The 20288-nt window shown below is 35.1% G+C and overlaps 1 non-coding gene across 1 annotated transcript; it reads left to right on the forward strand.

The window, feature by feature from the left end:
* Nucleotides 1-20025: 20025 nt before the first annotated feature.
* LOC120099435 (U7 small nuclear RNA) lies at nt 20026-20084 on the forward strand. The gene has a single exon (XR_015647170.1). It is a non-coding gene; the product is annotated as a U7 small nuclear RNA (small nuclear RNA).
* Nucleotides 20085-20288: the final 204 nt, after the last annotated feature.

The raw sequence follows: 20288 nt of genomic DNA on the forward strand, positions 1-20288 counted from the left end.
AGGAGAGCTCTACCTTATTCCCTTACCCTGGTGCAAAAAGTTTCTACAAAGGATTAGGTACATCCTCTCCCACTAAGACTAGACAAGACAATCTTCTGTTACATACCTGCTGGGATTCTTTTTCGGTTGGTAGCTCACTCTTTAGGAGCTCCCAGGTGTCCAGGTTAGTTGACATTGTTGGTCTTACTGTGAGGTTGGCATCATTTTGAGTCTTCAATCCTTCCCTATGGCCTCTATCTAACTTTAGTTGTGGGTATTTGCATCCAATTCTCTGATTTTTAGTTTGCCTAAGGCTTTATCTATCTTTTTATTTTCTCAAAGAATAGTTCTTGGTTCCATTGTTTCTTTGTATTGTTCTCAGTGTTTCTAACTGACTGAATTCAGCCCTGAATTTGAATATTTCATGCTTCCACTCCTCCTTGGTGGGTTTTCTTCCTCTTCTCCCTCTTCCTCTCCCTCCTCCTTATCATCCTCTTCCTCCTCCTCCTCCTCCTCATCATCATCATCGTCACCCACCTCTTCTTCTTCCTCTTCTTTTCCCCTAGAGTGTTCAGGTGTACTTTTAATTATTTAGTATGAGAAACCTCTAATTTCTTTTTGTGGGCACTTAGTGTTATGAATGTCCCTCTTAGCACTGTTTTCATATTTTCCCATAAGTTTGGGTATGTTATGCCATCATTTTCATTGAATCTAGAAAGTTTTTGATTTATCTCTTATTTCTTCCCTGATCCAGTGATCACTGATTCAAGAGTTAAGTTTCCATAAATATGTTGAATATGTAGGCTTTCTGTTGTTTCTGTTATTGTTGAAGTTCTGTTTCAATCCATGAGGTCTTATAAGATACGTCAAGTTGTTTCAATCTTTATGTAGCTGTTGAGGGTTGCTTTGTGACTGATAATATAATCAATTTTTGAGGCAGTTCTGTGTGGTGCTGAGGAAAAGTTACACTCTTTTGAATTTAGGTGAAATGTTCTATACATATCTGTTAGGTCTATTTGAATCATACCATCTGGTAGCTTTGTTTTTTCTCTGTTAAGTTTCTGTCCTAATGACCTGTTCATTAGTGAGAGTGGAATGATGAGGTCTTCCACTATTAATGTGTAAAACTCAATGTGTGATTTAAGGTTTAATAATGTTTCTTCTACAAATATTTGTGCCCTTGTATTTGAGTCATAGATATTCAGAATTGAGATATCCACTTGTATTTTTTCCTTTGATGAGTATGAAATATACTTCTCCATCTCTGTATTATTTTCAGTTGAAAGTCTATTGTACTAGATATTAGAATGGTAATTTTAGCTTTGGAGAGTTCATTTGCTTGGAAAAACTTTCAAGCCTTTTACATTGACATAATGACTGTCTTAGTAGCAGAGATGTCATTCTTGTATAAAACAGAATGGTGGATTTGCTTACACACCCATTCTATTAGCCTGTGTCTTTTTACTGGGGAATTGAGTTCATTGATGTTAAGAGGCAGTAATGCTCAGTGATTTTTTACTTGTTGCAATAAATATAAATAAATTAATCTAACTTCCAAAGCTAATGCCAGGTACTCTCTGAGCCTGGAAGCAGCCACCCTCTTGCAACTCTATCATCTAGCTCCCATCTAATTCACCAGTTCCATACAGTGTCCACCTATCTAGTTTCTCTGTTGCTGTGAACTATGCTCACATTCTCAGCATCCACCCTTTATGGTTATAGTCATAACTCCCACTAACCCTTTAAAATCAAAACTCATATAATCTTATAATTTAGAAATCTTATAATTTAGAAATCATATATATATATATATATATATATATCAGTACTTCAAACTCCACAAATACCTGCATAATAAACTCACAACCAATAAATAGATAAGATAGATTGACTTATAAAAATCCATCCCTTATGAAATATTCATAACTACATGTGGCCATTTAAGGCCACACATAGCTAGGTTGTCCTTCTCTTCCATCTTTGTTTTTCCTATTTCTTTCCAATCTCCTGCCTTACCAAAACTCTGTTCCTGCCATACTTTTTCACTGCACACTCACAGGCTTTTTCTTATCTTGTGCCAGTCCTTACTTTTGTATAGACATTAACTACTGCTACTTCTTGATATTTTTTTCTTTTAGTTTAAATGGTATGGACTTCTTTTTATTTTTTGTGCTTTCTTGTGTATAGTTACCAACATTGGGTTGGAATTTTCCTTCTAGTATCCTCCATAGGAATGGATTAGTGGAAAGGTAATGTTTGGATTTATTTATGTCATGGAATATCTCAGTTTCTCCATCTATGTTGATTGAAAGTTTGCTAGGTATAGTAGTCTGGGCTGACATCTGTAGTCTCATAAGGTCTGCCAGATCTTTGTGCAGGGCCTTTTAGCTTTTAGAGTTTCAGGTGGGAAATTTGGTGCAGTTCTCATAGGAATGACATATATGTTACTTGGCCTTTTTCCCCTTGCAATTTTTAATATTTTCCTTTGTTCCAATATTTAGTGTTTTGATAAAATGTGATAGTAGAATTTGCCTTTCTGGTCAAATTTATTTGATGTTTTGTTAGCTTCTTGTATCTTATAGACTCTCTTTCTTTCGGTTAGTGAAATTTTCTTCTATGGCTGTGTTGATGATTTCTGAACCTTTGAGTTGGGATCCTTCTTTTATTTCCATTATTAGGTTTGGTTTCTTCATAGTGTCCTAAATCTCCGGGATGTTTTGTGTCATGGATTTTGTAGATTTTTTTTATTTTATTTGACTGATGTATTGATTTCTTCTATCATATCTCCTACACAACAAGATTCTCTCTTCCATCTTATGTATTCTGCCGATGATGCTTAGGTTAAATTCCTGTTTCCTTTCCTAGGTTTTCTATCTCTAGGATTACCTGGGTTTGTGTTTACTTTGTTGCTTCAATTTTCCTTTTCATGACATATACAGTTTTATTCATATTCTGTACCTGTTTGATTGTATTTTCCTGTTTTTCTTTATATTTATTTGCTTCTACTTTAGATGATTCAACCTGTTTGAATGTATTTTCCTATATTTTTAAGGGAGTTTAAAGGCCCCTATCATCCTTATGAGATTGGATTTAAGATCTTCTACTTGTGATTCAGTTTCATTAAAATTTGTTGTAGGAGTATAGCTGGGCTATAGTGGTGCCACATTGCCCTAGGTTAATTATATTCACATGTTGTCTTTTAAGTGTCTGTCTTCCCTGGTGTTGGCTAGATTGCAAAGGTTATGTGAGCCATGGATTAAACAATGGAAATAAGGGTACCCTACTCTATTGTCTTTGCCTTATGTAGACACCAGTTTGCAGATTGTCTAGGGCAGACTCTACTATGCAGGCTGTGTCTGAATCAGACCTAGCTGGCATGGCAGGTGGATTCAACTAGGTAAGGATTAGGCATGGTGTGCATCTAGTTAATTTTGAGGACCCCAAAGATTTTCACAGGGAAGCAGGATGCTTTTGGAACTCTAAAAGTCTCCTCTAGACAGAGGAATAAGGCCAGAGCTATACAATGACCTTAATTATTTTTGAAAATGAGAACAAAAGGAAAACCTTTGCAATATTATGTCAATATTATTATTTACTATGCTATTATCTTTACCTTCTTTTGAAAAGTATCATGGAGTAGGTATTCAATAAATGCTACTTGAATAAATAATATCTAAAGACAGCAAAGTTTTCTTCACCCAAGTATGTTTTTAAAAGGCCAAAGTACTATCAATTGTCTTCTTCTGTCTCTAGTCTCAGTTAGAGAATGAGATTGTCTTTAAAAAGACACCAAAATTTGGGTTGAAAACTTCAGAGAAGTGAACAGTGTATAATATGAGAACGTTCTCATTAGTAGTTATTATTTCATGACTATCAATGATAGAAAACCACTGACTTAAATTCTTCTTCTGTATGACCTATTATAAAGAAACTAATATTTTTCATGCTTTTATAATCTATGCTTTTCTAATACAAGGAAATTGAAACCATAATCATAATAGGTTTAACTTACTCAAAGATTGCAGTGTTTATTCATCTAGAATAAATGGTCAGTACACGGCTGGCACAACATGCAATTAGTTTAAATATCCTAGACAACTAATCAAATGAGTCACCTAAAATACATTTCTTCTCACATTTTTATATAATTCATGTGAGACATACGGAAGTTTTATTTTTATTATATATATGCTTATATGATCATGCATTGACATTTTCTCAATATGATTTGCTTTGGTAATATGAATTAAGACTTACTATGCCAGGAACAAACCAATGGATTACAAATATGGTGTGGAGGAATAGCTACCAGAGGACAAAGTTAAGAGGTACTGCTATGAAAAGTAAGAACAATTACCAACAGAAGAAAGAGAGAGAGAGAGAGAGAGAGAGAGAGAGAGAGAGAGAGAGAGAGAGAGAGAGAGAGAGAGAAATCATCAATGGTGGCAATATAGCCAAACACTCAGAGATTAGTTCTTATTTAACCAAAGACTTGTTCCCATTTATTTTTGAGAATTTTAGGTCTAGCAAACATACTGATAATAAGGAAACAGAACTGGATGGTGTCAAATCAGAAAAGCTATAGTAGTTCATATGAATTTGGAAACTGGTTTAATCATTCCACATGGATAATGACTTCCTTATTTAAGTAATTGACATTTTAATCCTCAAGCATTATCAAAGTAAGATTCAATTATTGATTCCTGTAACTCAGTAGTGAGGTTAGGATGATATAAGTAAGTATGCATAATAAGTATCTATAAACCTTAATTCAAAGGCAAACATTCACTGAATTACAATTTTAGGTAAATGACTATGAACCACTATGCACAATTTCTGCTCTCTGGTGCTGGGTTTATGAAATTCAGTCACCTATAAAGGTTTTCTTCACCTTTTTCCTAGGGTTTGTTTTGTTTTGTATAGATTTCCATAAAGGACAATGATTTTAGCAAACATGTGTTTTTCACATATTCATGGAATGCCTGTATCCATAAATTATTCTAATAAATCAGAAAGTTTTGAACTTTCTCACTAAAGAGCAGTTAATGGATGAATCAATTGACTGACCTTTAGAAAGGAATCTGAGGAACCATGAAACTAAACTATTCAATTTCTACACGTAGTATCTTCCACATTTAGTTGAACAAATGCTCAGAGTTTCCTTCCTAAGGAGTCAATAAATGGCAAAATGGAGCAAATATGTTATGAGAGTTTCAAGACACAGATTTTGAGTCATGGATGCTTCTTAGCTTACCATATAATGATCTATGGAAAGCCACAAACTATAATGCCTTATGTATGACAAAACTGGTGAAAAATAGATAATACTTGTAAGTATCTCTGTTATCTCACTTGAACATTATACTATGTGGTATTTATATTTTATACATTTTGAAAATAAATCTATTGATTGACTATTTGTTCCTCATCACAGACATATTTATTAACTTATCTAGAGATTTCAACTTAGGTTATGTGATTTTGAATTCAGCACTACTCATTACTATCCATTACAAAGTAGTTTTTATATCAAGCAGGCAAGTAATTTTGAAGAAATCCTTATGTGTTAAAGACAAGGTACCTGGCTTTGAGGGCATTTTGATATTTATTACTGGTTGGAATTGTTGTAAGAACTAAAGGAATACAACAAAGAATTTCCCACCAAGATAAATGTGATACACCATATATAAGATGAATTTGCAATTGTCACATGGAAATCTATTAAGTGCTTGCCTCTGTACTGAACACTGATGACTACCAGGAAAACTTTTGCAATCACCATTAGTTACCTGTGGTGATTAATCACTGTGGTTGACAGATTCTCAAAATCTTCTGTGATAGACTTATAAGTTTTTCTATGTAGTCAGCTTCCAATCAATCAGGGAGTCCACGATGAATCAGGAAATGCATTTGTTGACAAATAAAAGCTTATGTTCCATGCCAATCAATCCAACTGTGCCACAACTGTTCCAATTGCTAGCTGTGAAATATTACTCTGAGACACAGAATTTATGGTTGGAAAGAGCCAGTATCAATCTAGTTATCCTGCTTCATTTCAGCAGGTGCAACTTGCTATTCAGCAAGCATATCCAACTGTATTGATTCCAAGCATACATCCATCTTAGCCTAAACTCATACAGGTTCCTACTCTGAATAAATTTTATAATATGCGGTTCTCAATTCCAATGATATTTTTAAGCTGGGACACTTTTAAAACTCAAATATAGCCCACAATTTTCCTTGCATGGCTAACAGGCCTGTTCTTATATATTGTTTTTTTAGAAAAAATAAATTAGTTTTGAAAATTTTATGTTTCAATGAAATATGATCATATTTATATCACCATTTCTCCCACAAATCTCTCAATATCTCCTATAACTTCTTCTCACAACTTGACATATGTTTTAAATAATCCATTAAATCTAGTTATTTTAAATGCACATATATACATGGATGTGGAGACATCCTCTGGGGCAAAGAATTCCTACCAGTGATCAAATCCTTGATTAAGAAAGATTTTTGTCCTTCCAAGTAACTATCACCTTCCATTACCATCTCAGAGTAATGTGAAGCTTGGAGGACACCTTCCCCACCAAAAAAAAAAAAAAATTAGATGGCTTGGCTTTATATAGGTCTTATTTAGGTAACTACATGTACCATGAGATCATAATATTTATAACCATGTTATGCCCAGAAGATATTACAAAATAATTCTTACCATCTATCAGTTCCTACATTCATTCTTCTTCAGTGGTAAATTTAATATGGATGGTTTATTTTGCTGTGAACATGTGTTCACAGTTGCATATTTTGGATGAATGCTACAAGAAGTCATTCTGTAGACGAGATAACTCTGTAGACCAGGCTGGCCTTGAACTCAGAGGTCCACTTTCTTCTGTCTACCCAGTTCAGGGTTAAAGGCACTTGATGCCATCACCACATGATAGTCTCAGCACTTTGAACAGTTGTTCTCCCAATATTAACTGTTGTCTACTGCAAAAGGTGGTTTCTCTGACCAAGATAGAGATTCAGTCATTTAGCATATATATATATATATATATATATATATATATATATATATATGTGTGTGTGTGTGTGTGTGTGTGTGTGTGTGTGTGTATACATATATATATATATATATATATATATATATATATATATATATATATATATTTGAAAGGCAATTTTGCAGCATGTTTTTTTAACAAATTAAAAATATTAGGTTTGAATCTAGAGACTATCACTTCCAAAGACATAGGCTTGACCAGGATTAAAGAACCAGGAATAAAATTTACTTCTGTAAGATATATCTTTACTTTGGTAAGCAAGTGGTTGGAAATGTTGCCACCATTACACAAATAGTAATATCTTGCTTGATAGGTACATATTGTAGCAAGCAGATCCAAAACCACTTGAGGTCAACATTTTTTTCTTCCTTAGAAGCATGAACAAAACTTTTCTGTACTATGAAAGGTAGGTAGTAAGCAGCTAGGAAGTTTCATAGTCCATTTGAAATTATCTAAATTCGTTATATATTTTGGCAATAGGATATGCCTATTAATTATTTTAAGGTGAGTGAACGTATAGATTAAGTTTTAAGAGTTTCATGTATATTTAACACATGCAAAGCTCATTGTTCAAAGAAATAGTATAAAATATGCTAATAAAGATGTTCCGGAAATAGATCCTTAAATTCAGAGGTTTGATAGCAAAGATTAAATTGGGAACTAGTCACTTTCATTTTCAACTTAATGAAACATACCTTTTCAAATACAGTTAACTGCTTGTATCGACATCATTAGTCTCCTCTATATGAGAAGACTGATAATTGGTATTTTACCTTTATATTAGTTCAGTTAATAGTTTTATATACATGGCCAGTGCATGAGTGGATTGTATATGTTATATTTTCAATATTTGCGTGTGATTTAAAGTGATAAAAAGGTATCATATTTAGCATTCACAGGAGGCTTTTAAAATTGGTTTGCAAAAGAATATGACAAACCAAAATAATGCTTGTGAAAATTACAATTTTTTCAAACCCTACAGAAGGTATGCTCAATTCTACACTATACCATTTTTCACTCCACTGATTATTGTGGCAGGTAATTTGGTTTTAAAAACTCTTCTATGCAGAAAACTTAATTTCTGATGGCATTATATTTGTAATACCAATTCAGTAATACACTAGTCTAAAACTCTTGTGGCATTAATTGTTTATAAGTTATAAAAGAACAGGAACCCAAATTTCTATACTAATCACCTCTGGTTGACATTTTATTGGATTGATCACATAGAAACATACTTGTACATATGTTTAACCATCATTATGGAATATTATTTTACATTTAAGTTATTATGTTTTAGGCTTTGTGTCTGGAGAGAATATTGAAAGCTACACACAATGCACCCATACATGTTTTTCTGGGTCTGAATTTTGACAGTTTCTCAGAAATTTGGAAAAACCTAGACCTCAAGACCCAGCTATACAACTCCTGGGTATATACACAAAAGATATACAACTATACCACAACGACACTTGTTCAACTATATTCATAGCAGCTTTATTTCTAATGGCCAGAAACAGGAAATAACCTAGATGTCACTCAACTGAAGAACAGAAAGAAAATGCAGTGTGTCTACACAGTGGATTACTATTCAGTTATTAAAAGCAAAGCAGTCATGAAACATGCAGGTAAATGAATGAAACTTGAGAACATCATTCTGAGTGAATTATCACAGAACCAGAAAGACATGTACAGAGTATACTAACTTATAAATGGTCACTACCATAAAGATCAGAATAGACATGCTACAGTCCATAGATACAGAGAAACTGAGTAATGAGGAGGTCCCAAAAGAAGATGTGCAAATCTCACTCAGAAGAGAAAAATAGTCATTGGAGGTGGAGAGAGCAAACTGGAGAGGATAGAGAGCAAGAAGGAGAACAGGGACAGTGATTATGGTGGAGAGCATGGTGTGGAAGAAGACTAAGACTGATAATGTAACTTGGTTGGGGGCATATTTGGGACCAGATGCAGGCCTGGGACAGGGAAGATATTGGGAGTATGTGAGGGTGAGCCTAGCCAAGATTCCTACCAGATGGGGATATAGAGTCTGAAGTGGCTACCTTCTGTCTTAGCAGGCGTTTCAGAGGAAAGAGGGGATATCATTCAACTCACAAAACCTTCAACCCACAATTAGTCTTGCCTACAAGATGTGTAGGTATAAAAGATGGCACAGAGACTAAGGAAATAGCCAACCAATGAATGTCTTGCCCAACTTGAGTCCCATCCCATCTAAGAGAGCCAAACTTTGACTCCAATAATGATATTCTGCAATGCTTGCAGATAGGAACCTAACATACCTGTCTCTTGAGAGGCCTCATCCTTCACTTGATGGAAACAGATACAGAGCCTCATAGGCAAACATCAGACAGAGCTCGAGGAGTCTTCTGGAGGAGTGCGGAATAGGATTGAGCAATCCCACGGGGTCAACCATGCCATAAGAAGACCTACAGGGTCAAATAACCTGGACCCAGAGGATCACAGAGACTGGGCTACCAACTAGGGAGCATGTAGCATCTGAAGCTCAGTCCTGTGTACATTTGTAGTTAATGTGCAGCCTGCTACCTGGACTGCCTAGATGGGACTCAGTGGGAGAAGATGTGCCTAGTTCTGCTGAGTCTAGATATCCCAGGGTGGGATTATACCCAAGGGAAGCACCCCTTCACTGAGAAAAATGAGAGGAGGTAATAGGGGAAGGATTTATAAGGGTGGGAGAAAAGGAGGGAGAAGGGCTGTGATTGAGATGTAAATAATAAATTATTGAATAGAAAAAAGGATATTTCAGTAAATATTCATACTGTGTAAAGTCCATGCATTCGATATGATTTTATGAAATTTTCATGGAAATATCTGATTTGACACAAGGAAGCATGCATTATTTCCTTTAAAACTGTTTTGTTCCACCCTTAGGAGGGAAACTAAAATAATCATGGGGGATAAAGAGAGGGAAGGACCTGGGAGGGAGAGAGGGGAAAGGAGAAACAAGATCAGGTATGGGAAGAGACAAGAGAGAAATTTACAAGGTCAGGAAATTGATCACAAATATGTAGGGGGAATGGGGAACTAGGAATAGCCACTAGAAATTCCCAGATGCAAGGGAAGGAAGAGGTTCATAGGATCCAACAGGGATGACAATACCAAGATAACAAATATAGGGAAGGTAGAACCTGTAGAGACCATCTCCAGTAGATAGGAACAGCCCCCAGTTTGAGGAATGGAGCCACTCACCCATCTCAAAAATTTTAACACAGAAATTTTCCTATCTAAAGGAATTAAAGAGACAAAAATGGTACAGAGACTGCAGGAAAGACCATCCAGAAACCTCCCCACCTAGGGATCTATCCCACCTACAGACACTAAACCTGACACTACTGCTGATCCCAAGACATGCTTACTGACAGTAGCCTGATATAACTTTCCCCAGAGAGGCTCTGCCAGCACCTGACCAATGCGGATGTGGATACACATACCAACCATCAAACTGAGACTGGGGACCCTAATGGAAGAATTAGGGGAAAGACTGAAGGAGCTAAAAGGTATTACAACCCCATATGAAGAACAGTATCAACCAACCTGACCACCCAGAGTTCCCAGGGACTAAACCAGCCAAAGAGTACACGGAGGAAGCCAGAACTACAGATATATGTGTATATCTATATATCTATATATATAGATATATAGATATGGTATATATATATATATGGTATATATATGTGTGTGTGTATATATATACATACATAGATACACACACACACACACACACACACACACACACACACACATATATATATATATATATATATATATATGGTGGATGGCCTTATCTAACATCAATGAGAGAGGAGGCCCTTGGTTCTTTAGAAGCTCGATACCCCAGCATAGGGGAATGCTAGAGTAGTGAGGTAGGAATGAGGGGGTTGGTGGGGGAGCACCCTCATTGAGGCAAAGGGGAGTGGGGATGGATTGGTGGTTTGCTATGGAGAAACCAGGAAGAGGAAAAACATATGAAATGAAATTAAATAAAATAACCAATTAAAAACTAACAATCTTTTTTTTTTTAGATTTCTTCCTATATTGTTTCCTTGTGGCCTTAACAGACAGTAAAAGTGAGTGTGCACAGCTATGTATTGCTTTTTCATTTAAATGGGTTAATTTGTTCTGAGTTGCAGTTGTTATTCAGATTGTTAACTTTCTTGAGATAATTTTAGCCATTCTATACCACATTACAAATATTGAAATAAAATTATTTTAACATAAAATATCTTATAAATTTTTTAAAACAAGTTTCTGAGGGTATCTCCCCCTCAGCCCCCTCTCCTCTAAAACCTTCATACCTTCTTCAAACCTGTGAATCCTTAATTCTCTTCCCCTACCCCATCTTACCTGCTTGCTGAATCCTCTGGAGCAAGCAGAGTTTGCCTAAGCAGCCTGCTATTCTAGGGGTACTTCCATTGTCCTGCCACCTCTCTTTCCACCTTCACCAGACCTGCTGAGCCTGAACCATATAGGTATGCTTCCCTTCCCCAACCCATTTTCCTACTTGCTGATTCCTCTCCCACAAGACTGGACCTCTATTCTCCCACCACCTCTTTACTCACCTTCATCAGATCATCAGCTCCTGAACCATACAGACCTGCAGATATGGAACCATACAACCAAAGGATGCCTTTCAGAGACCTGCCACACCAGGACCAATGGTGTTATGTCCTCTCCCCCAATAGCTACTACAACAGGAACATCCAGGAACCAAAACCTTCCAGAAGGATAAAGGTCATCAAAAGAAAACAAGCAATAAAAGTCATAGTAATTTTATACCTTCATAGCACAGCTACCCTTCTGCAGAAAGTCCTGGATAACTTACACAACCAAAAAACCAAAAAAAAAAAAAAAAAAAAAGAAAAGAAAAGACCTTAACTCCAATCTTATAAAGATGATAGAACCCTATAACGAAGAAATTAATTCTTTAAATAAACACAGGAAAATTATGAAACAAGTACAGTACTTTAAAGAGGAAAGAAATAAATCCCTGAAAGATATAAAGGAAGGTACAATAAAATAGGTGAACAAAAATAAAAAAATTAAAAAAATGTGCAAGACCTGAAAGCATGAATTAATTTCCTGTTCTGAATTGCTCAATTACAGTTATCCTCCTTTTCTGGGTGTTTACTAGAGGGAGGTGTATGTTTCAGAGTCTCACCTCATATCCCTGGCTTGCCTGGGACACACTATGAAGCTTAGCTTTGTACTCACAGAGATCCATGTGCCTCTGCCTCCTGAGGTGCTGGGATTAAGGGTATGTGCTATCATCCCCAGCAAACTTTGCCTCTTTTGCAAGTTCTTGTTTTATTATATTTTTCGTTTAGATTCATTCATATATTTAGTGTAACTATGCTTTCCCTCTTGTATCTTTGTACACCATGGTTGTACACGGTGTTTGTAGAGATGGGTGGAATGCAAAAATGAGAGTTACAGATGGTGTTGAGCCACCAGGTGATGGAGTGAACCAAATCAATGACCTCTGCAAGAGAACTACATGCTCTTAACCTCTGAGACATCTTTCAGCCTTTTTCATTTTGTCTTGATGTGTTGAATATTCTAGATGGTTCTTCTACATGTTATTATCAATGTTATCCTCCTCCTCAACATCATAATCATCATAGATTTCTGTTTTATACTAAGAAGAAAAGGAGAGCATGTGGTTTAGAAAAGTTTGGGATAAGGTGGGAGTTTGGGAGTAGTTGCAGTAGGTAAACTGAAAGCAGAATATATTGTATGAAATAATTCATTTTTAATTAAAATAATAAATAAAATATTTTTAAAAACCAGGAAAATATTGTTTCTTTACTGCTCCCCATAGAGTAGTACTGAAAAAATACTAAATATTTATTATTGTTTAAAAGTCCACAATTATTATAATATTCTTTATCAAGAATTAAAACTACTGTGCATACATCAATCTTATAGGAAGAATAGGATTTTGGAGCCACTTATTCCCTTTTTTCAATTATATAGATTTGTGAATGTGAGAGAAAATACTGAAAATGTTTTGAAGGATTTTGACTACTGTTCAACAAATTTCAGATCACTTGCATTCCATAAAGAAGAGACTTAATGTAGAATAACTGGATCTTTAAAAGTTCTTGTACTGAAATTTATAATAGACAATAAATAAAATATCAAAAATGCACTTTATTCTGTCACTTTCATAGTATCTATCATTGTGTTCATCCACAAAAATCACTAGGGAGATTATTATGGGCAAAATCTTCACAGTCCATTATCAGCATTATTGCTTTGAGACAACACTGTATGTGCACATTTTCATCACTCAATCAAATCCAATGAACATCTCAGACATTTTCAATCTTAGAACAATTTGCTTGGCATTGTTGAATACGATGGTGTTTCTACATGACATTTTGTTTCAATTGGTCATGAAGAAAGTGTCTTTTCATGCTATGGTTATTGAACTGACATCTGTAGTACCCAGTTTTCAAAGCAGTGAACCAAAATAAAGGTAGTGCTGCTAGGTTTATGAACTTAGTTTGAAAGCTCAGCAATGGAAAACTATAAAACTGAGTTAGTCCAATGATGTGGGCAATTTTCTTTCCTGAATAGAAAGTATTTTTCACAAAATGATGAAGGAATAGATATGTAATATCTGCTTATAAAAATCAATGAAGTACATAAAAACAAATCAACAATTAGTCATGAAATGGAGTCTTTATCTGCTACTAAAGTAGGAAATTATAATTGTTAGTAATATGTTAGGGAAGGCAAGAAAGAATTATTATTCTCCTCTAACTATACGTGGGATCTGAAATCTACTTTATTTTTGTGACACAAAATGCTATGTTCCTACATTCTCTGAAGGACAATTAGTAAACTATATTTCTTTTGAAATAGAGAAGATAAAGAAACTAATTCTTATATCACTTACAAGAAATATATTTAAATGATTCAAGTTCTCACATTTTTGACATGAAATTTTCCCTAAGATTCTTATATGTAACCGCACATGTATGTATATGCACATACTAGTGTGATGACTAATAGGCCTATCTGTGCCGTAGATATTTAAAAGTGGAAAACACCTTAAATACTTTGTGAGAATCTTTTCCCTGTACAAGGACTCAGTCACAAACACACACACACACACACACACACACACACACACACACACACGCACACACACACGCAAAGAGAGAGAGAGAGAGAGAGAGAGAGAGAGAGAGAGAGAGAATCACAGAGCACAAGAAGTTAATAATTACAACAGATTTTGCAACAAACTTATACAGTGCCTTAAATTCAGTCTGAATAAATATCCAGGATGATTGTTTACTGAGCATTGAACCACGTTTTTTTTATTTTATTCAAAATGTGTCTCAATAATATGGGGCTTAAATCACTTTGCAGATAAATAAAATTTGATGTCAACATACATAGTTTCAGTCTCTGGAAACAAAGATTTATATACACTTACTTATATACCTGTAAAATATTATTACATCTTTATGACTTTGGAAATCCATTTAAAATTATCACAAAAAGCTGTTCGGAATTATTTTTGCTATACTATATATTAATTTTATTTATAAATCTATTTTTAAAGCTTGTATTCTCATGTACTCTTATAATAGGCTAGTGCCACTGCCACTGTAGATAAATGAGTTGACCTTGTTGATGTTCCTGCCTGTCGCAGGGAATTGAAAGCCCAGCTGAGAGCAATTACAGGCAATACTACTACCTTGGCAGGAGCTGTCAAGTCTCACATCACTGGAAAGAAGCTGGATATGTGTATGCTGAATGACAGTCATAGCAATACAGCATTTCCAATTATCTTTTGAGAAAGGAGAAAGTGATGATTTTTTGAAAGCTTTTATTTTCCATGAAATAACTGAAAATGAAAAATATAATTTGTGTGTGTGTGTGTGTGTGTGTGTGTGGGTGTGTGTGTATGTGTGTGTGTGTATGTGTGAATATCTCTCTGTGTACATTCTGTATGCATGTCTGTGTGTGTGCATGCACATGTGCACGCATGTTCTGTGTGCTCTGTGTGTATATCTGTATGTGTTAAGGCATGGAAATGAGTGCATGAATGTTTGTGCATCTGAGTGTGAAGGTCTGAAGTAGATTTTTATAACTCTTCATCATTTTCAATACAGAATTTGTTCCATTGAACCTGGGAAAGGGAAAACATTTGAAATGTAAATAAAAAATATCCAATAAAAAGGAAACAAATAAAATTAACTCAAAAAAGACAGAATTTTTTATTAAACCTGTAATTCACCAATTAAGCAAGACTGCCAGATCAATGACCATCAAGTATTGTACTTTCTCTGACTCACCAGTGCTATGATTACACATCTGGTGTAAGAACTGAACTGGAGATCTGAATTCAGGTTCTCATACATTTGTGGCAAGGCCTTTATTCACTGAAAGATTTACATACTCTCCAGCCTTGAGATATTCTACTAACTGTCGCCACCAGGAAGAAGGTGGGACTGGGAAAATGGAGCCAATAACTAAGTCAGCTTAAGACACAGACAATAGCCAACATTACTCAGAGCTTTAGAAAATGTAGACACTGAGGGTTAGGACAAAACACCAACCTACAGATTGGGAAAGAATTTTCACCAACCCTACAATTCACAGAGTGCTAATATTCAAAATATATAAAGATCTCAAGAAGTTAGACCAAGAAATTGTATATTTACAAACTGGATACCAGTCAGCTATTACAAACCAAGACACCAGGAATTTTTCAATCAAATGGGTAGAACTTGAGAGTATCATCCTGCATGAGTTAATCCAGACCCAAAATGACAAGTATGGTATGTACTTACTGATGAGTGGTTATTAGCCTTAAAAGACAGGAAATCCATGTTTTATTCCACAAATCCAAAGAAGCTAAACAAAAGGAAAGACCCAAGCAAGGATGTTTGATTCTCACTCCTATGAGGAGATAAAATAGTCATAGGACAGAGATGGAGGCAGGGAACTGGTTAAGAGAAGGGGGTTAATGATCAGGTTTGGGGAGAGACGGGAGATGACCAGATGACCATGGGAATGAGTGGAAATCTGGAGCTAGTGGGGCTGGTAGTGTGGGGGTGTCCCGGGAGCATCCTAGAGACTTCTCAGAGACCTGGGATAAGGAAGGCTCACAAGAATCTATGGGGGTTATCTTAGCTGAGATTCACAGCAATGGAGATATGAAACCTTAAGAGGTTACCTCCTATAGCCAGGCAGGTACCCAAGACCAACAACAGAGATATCGACCTACCCACAAAAGTTTATACCCCAAATTTATCCTGCCTCTAAGAAATGCAGGGACAGGGGATTGAGTAGAGACTGAGAGAATGACCAAGCAACAGCCAGCCTAACTAAAGAGTGATCACCCACTAATTTTTCACACTACTAATTATACTCTATTATGCTTGCACATAGAAATCTAGCATTGCTGTTCTCTGAAAGGCTCAATCCAGCAGTTAACTCACAAAGTTTCAAAGACCCACAACTAAACATTGAATTGAACTTGGGGACTCTTTTGGAAAAGTGGGTGAAGGTTTAGGGGCCTGAAAGGGGATAGAACTAACATGGTCTGATAATTAACTATATTTTCCTCTATTAGTTTGCATTTGGCAAATGATAGGCATTTCAAAAGTTTTTATTTAAAAAACTCAAAGCCACAGAATCTTCTATTCTCTTCATAAAAGTTCATTCTCACCCTCAGCCTAGCAAATGATATAGGAAAGATGATGTATAAAGTTGTCTCACACCTTGAATATTGCATAATTAAGCACAACAATGAAGACAGTATTGCTAAGAGTAAGGACCACTAAAATATGTCTGTTTTAATGTGGGCCTTTACCCTAATAAATTTAAAAGTGGTGTCCTTTTTATTATGGAAACAAATCAAGAGAATATTTTTCTGAAGATTTGTGGGCAATCAATTTTGCATTTGCCCCAAAGTAAAATTCAATAAATGGTGGCATTTACTGTCATATGTATTTTAAAATAACCTGAGAAGCTATTATATTAATGACTTTATCTTTTCTTTGTGAATTAAAAATTTTGGAGTCAGTTAGTTTTTTCAGTAGATAAAGATATCTGTTACCAAATCTGATGAACTGAATTTGATTCCTGTCAACCTTTAGAAAAAAGGAGAGAAGTTGTTATTTCATCTTCAAGGCACAATTGGACATGTGAGAATAGATATATGCATAGGCATGTAAGTATTCAGGCTTGTGTGTGCATGCACACACAAGATGTGATAAAACAAAGTTAAAATGAATTAGCAACTTTATTGAGGCCTAATTTCATGTGATAGACTAGATACTGGGAAAACACGATGTAGCATCTTTATGTCTGGGACAGTTCTGGAAGGTGTTACTCATTCTGGAGAAGGCCTTCTAGGAAATAACCTCACAGACCCATCCATAGGTAAGTTGTTTCTCTATCTAATACAACTAGATCAACTAGCACAATATCTATAGCCAATAATTCCTATGCCATTAACTGAAAAGAATATAGTTTCTCTATGAATTACTTTTGCAATTTGACAAACATGGCTTAATTGTATTATAGAGAGCAAATGAATTACATAATGAATATATACTATTGACATGAGTATTGTAATATTGAGGATCTTAGTGACCTTCGTGGGTCAGGCTCAGAGAAATTTCCAAACATACACCTGGTCAGAGTACAGATGTTCACAGGGTGTGCAGAAATTATCAACGGCAGCTTTCTGATCTTGATTGTTCATTTTATATGCTGAAACTGTTAAACATAGCTTCTTCTTCCAGGAAGACTGAACTCTAAGTCTGCACCTATACTGAGATATCTTATTGACATTAACTAACCTGCCTCTTCTCATTCATATTGTTTAACTTCAACATTTTTCTATTGGTTATTTAAAAGTGGTATAATTTATATATTTTAAAATCTAGATATGTTCCAGTTACCAGGGATAAGTAGTAAAATCTCTAGTTATATTGCTGTGAATATTTTTCTTTTTCATTACGATCATGTTCTTAATAATGTAATAGAAAGTTTGAGAATTCATCAATACGAAATAACAGGCCATGAAATAGTGCAACAAAATACAAAATTTTATGCAGAATATTGGCAAGAAAAATGAAAGCATGGCACTGGAATGTTGGTGATTTAAAGTGCGGTTGTTTTTAACTAATTTTACATTTTTATTGTTTAATTGATAAAAAGAAAATAGAAAATACTTTCTGCGTTAAAATCATCTACCTTAAGTGATCCGTAGTTAATAGGTTGCCCTTCCAGAGGACACAGCATTATTATAGCACTGATATAATCAGTCTCAACTGCTTGTAAACTCTATTTCTGGAGAATTTAATACCATTCACTGGCCTCCATAGGTACCAATTATGTACATGGTGTACAGACCTACATGTAGGTAAGACATCCATACACATTAGTACAAAAGAAATCAAAGCATCCACCTCAAGCATTTGAGAATTTTGTGAGTAAACAAGGTAGACATTGTTCCATTTTAATGAAAGATTTCATTATGAATATGGTAAATTATATTATAATCCTCAATAGATCTAGAGTCACCTATGAAACAAGCCATGGACATATGTATGGGGGAGACTTTGAAATGGGTTAAGTGGGATAAAACAATATACCCAAAATATGGGTAGAATCAATCCATTAAATTGAGTCCCAAATTGGATAAAGAGGAGGTAATTAGTAGTCTTCATCTGTCTCTGCTTCAAGACTGAGGATATAATGTGACCAGAGAGCCAATGCTGCTGCTGCTACTACTACTACTACTACTACTACTACTACTACTTCTACTACTACTACTACTACTACTACTACTACTACTACTACTACTACCACCACCACCATGCCTTTCCTGTGAGACATGATGGACTATATCCTCAAGTTGTTATAGCTCATCTCTTGCTCAGGGTGACTTACTCTGATATGTTTATCATAGTAGTAAGAAAAGTAACTCACAAAACTAGAATAAAAAAATCTTAACACCTAATTAATATTTTTGTTAGGTACCATAAACAAATGAATTAATTATGTTCAGAATTTTCCTTAATTATTAAAAGAATCTTTAGTATATATACATACATGTCAAATGCCACCATGCTGAAGAGGCAGCATGACACAGTTCTCACTCCTGGAGCAGAGCTAGCATTGTGTGCATCTCCATGAATATTGACATTTACAAGGCATAAGGCTTATTTTTATAGTGATGTACATATTTTCATGTTCCTCCTTTGGGTAATGTTTTCCTTGTTAAAGTTAATGAATCCAGGATAATTAGAAACAGCATGAGTTTGGAAGGTGAGAATGGTTTCCTTAGCAAAATGGTAAATGCTGTGACCTTCAGGACAGTACTTAAGGCTGTAGGAAAGAATTCTGAATGCATGAGCTGAAGAATGTATAATTTCTCAACTATGCAAAATATAATGGTGCAGTATGAATTGTATAAAGGGCTTTTGGGACCTAAAAGAACAGAGACAACAGCAATAACAAACCTTATTGTCAGAAAGATACAAAGGCAAGCATATCTCTGACAAAGATTCCTGAGGTCAAGGACAATCTGGGACAGAGCAAGTTTAAGTCCAGGTGTGATGGGAGTAGCAATCTCAGGATGGGGTCCCACCAACCTAAACTTATTTTTTATTCTTACAAAGGGAGACAGATCTCTGAGTTCATTTGCTATATTAAAAATTAGGGCCTTATGAATATTTAAAAATCACTATGTGAGTAACTTATAAACCCAGCCTCTAAGTTGCATATTACAAAGCACATATATAGGGAAAAAAGTATGTGCAGTCTCTTTCTAAGAATGATGGAGCTAAAATGATAAAATGCTGTTTAATGAGATAATCAAAATGGAACTGGTGTAAGCAATTGAATTGTCATATAGAAAAAAATGTCTGGGCTTTGGTCTGCTAGAGATGAACTGTTTAGAGAGTTATAGTAATTCCTTTTTAGAATTTGTTTGGCAGGTTTTCTGACATTTGTCAGAAAGTCCACAATTTTTTTTTCTAATAGATTTTCTGACTTTGGTAAGAAAATCCAAAAATTTTGTTTAGCAGGTTTTATGATTTTGGTACAAAAATCCAATAACTTTTCTACCAGCTTTTCTGACTTTGGTTATAAAGCCTGTGAGCACACCAGAAAGCTAGAATTTTTTTCTAGTAATAATTGTCTTAAGCAAAGATCTATCTAGGAAAAAAT

Source organism: Rattus norvegicus, chromosome X (genome assembly GCF_021556685.1).
Source record: "Rattus norvegicus strain SHRSP/BbbUtx chromosome X, alternate assembly SHRSP_T2T, whole genome shotgun sequence".
Classification (NCBI taxonomy): Eukaryota; Metazoa; Chordata; class Mammalia; order Rodentia; family Muridae; genus Rattus; species Rattus norvegicus.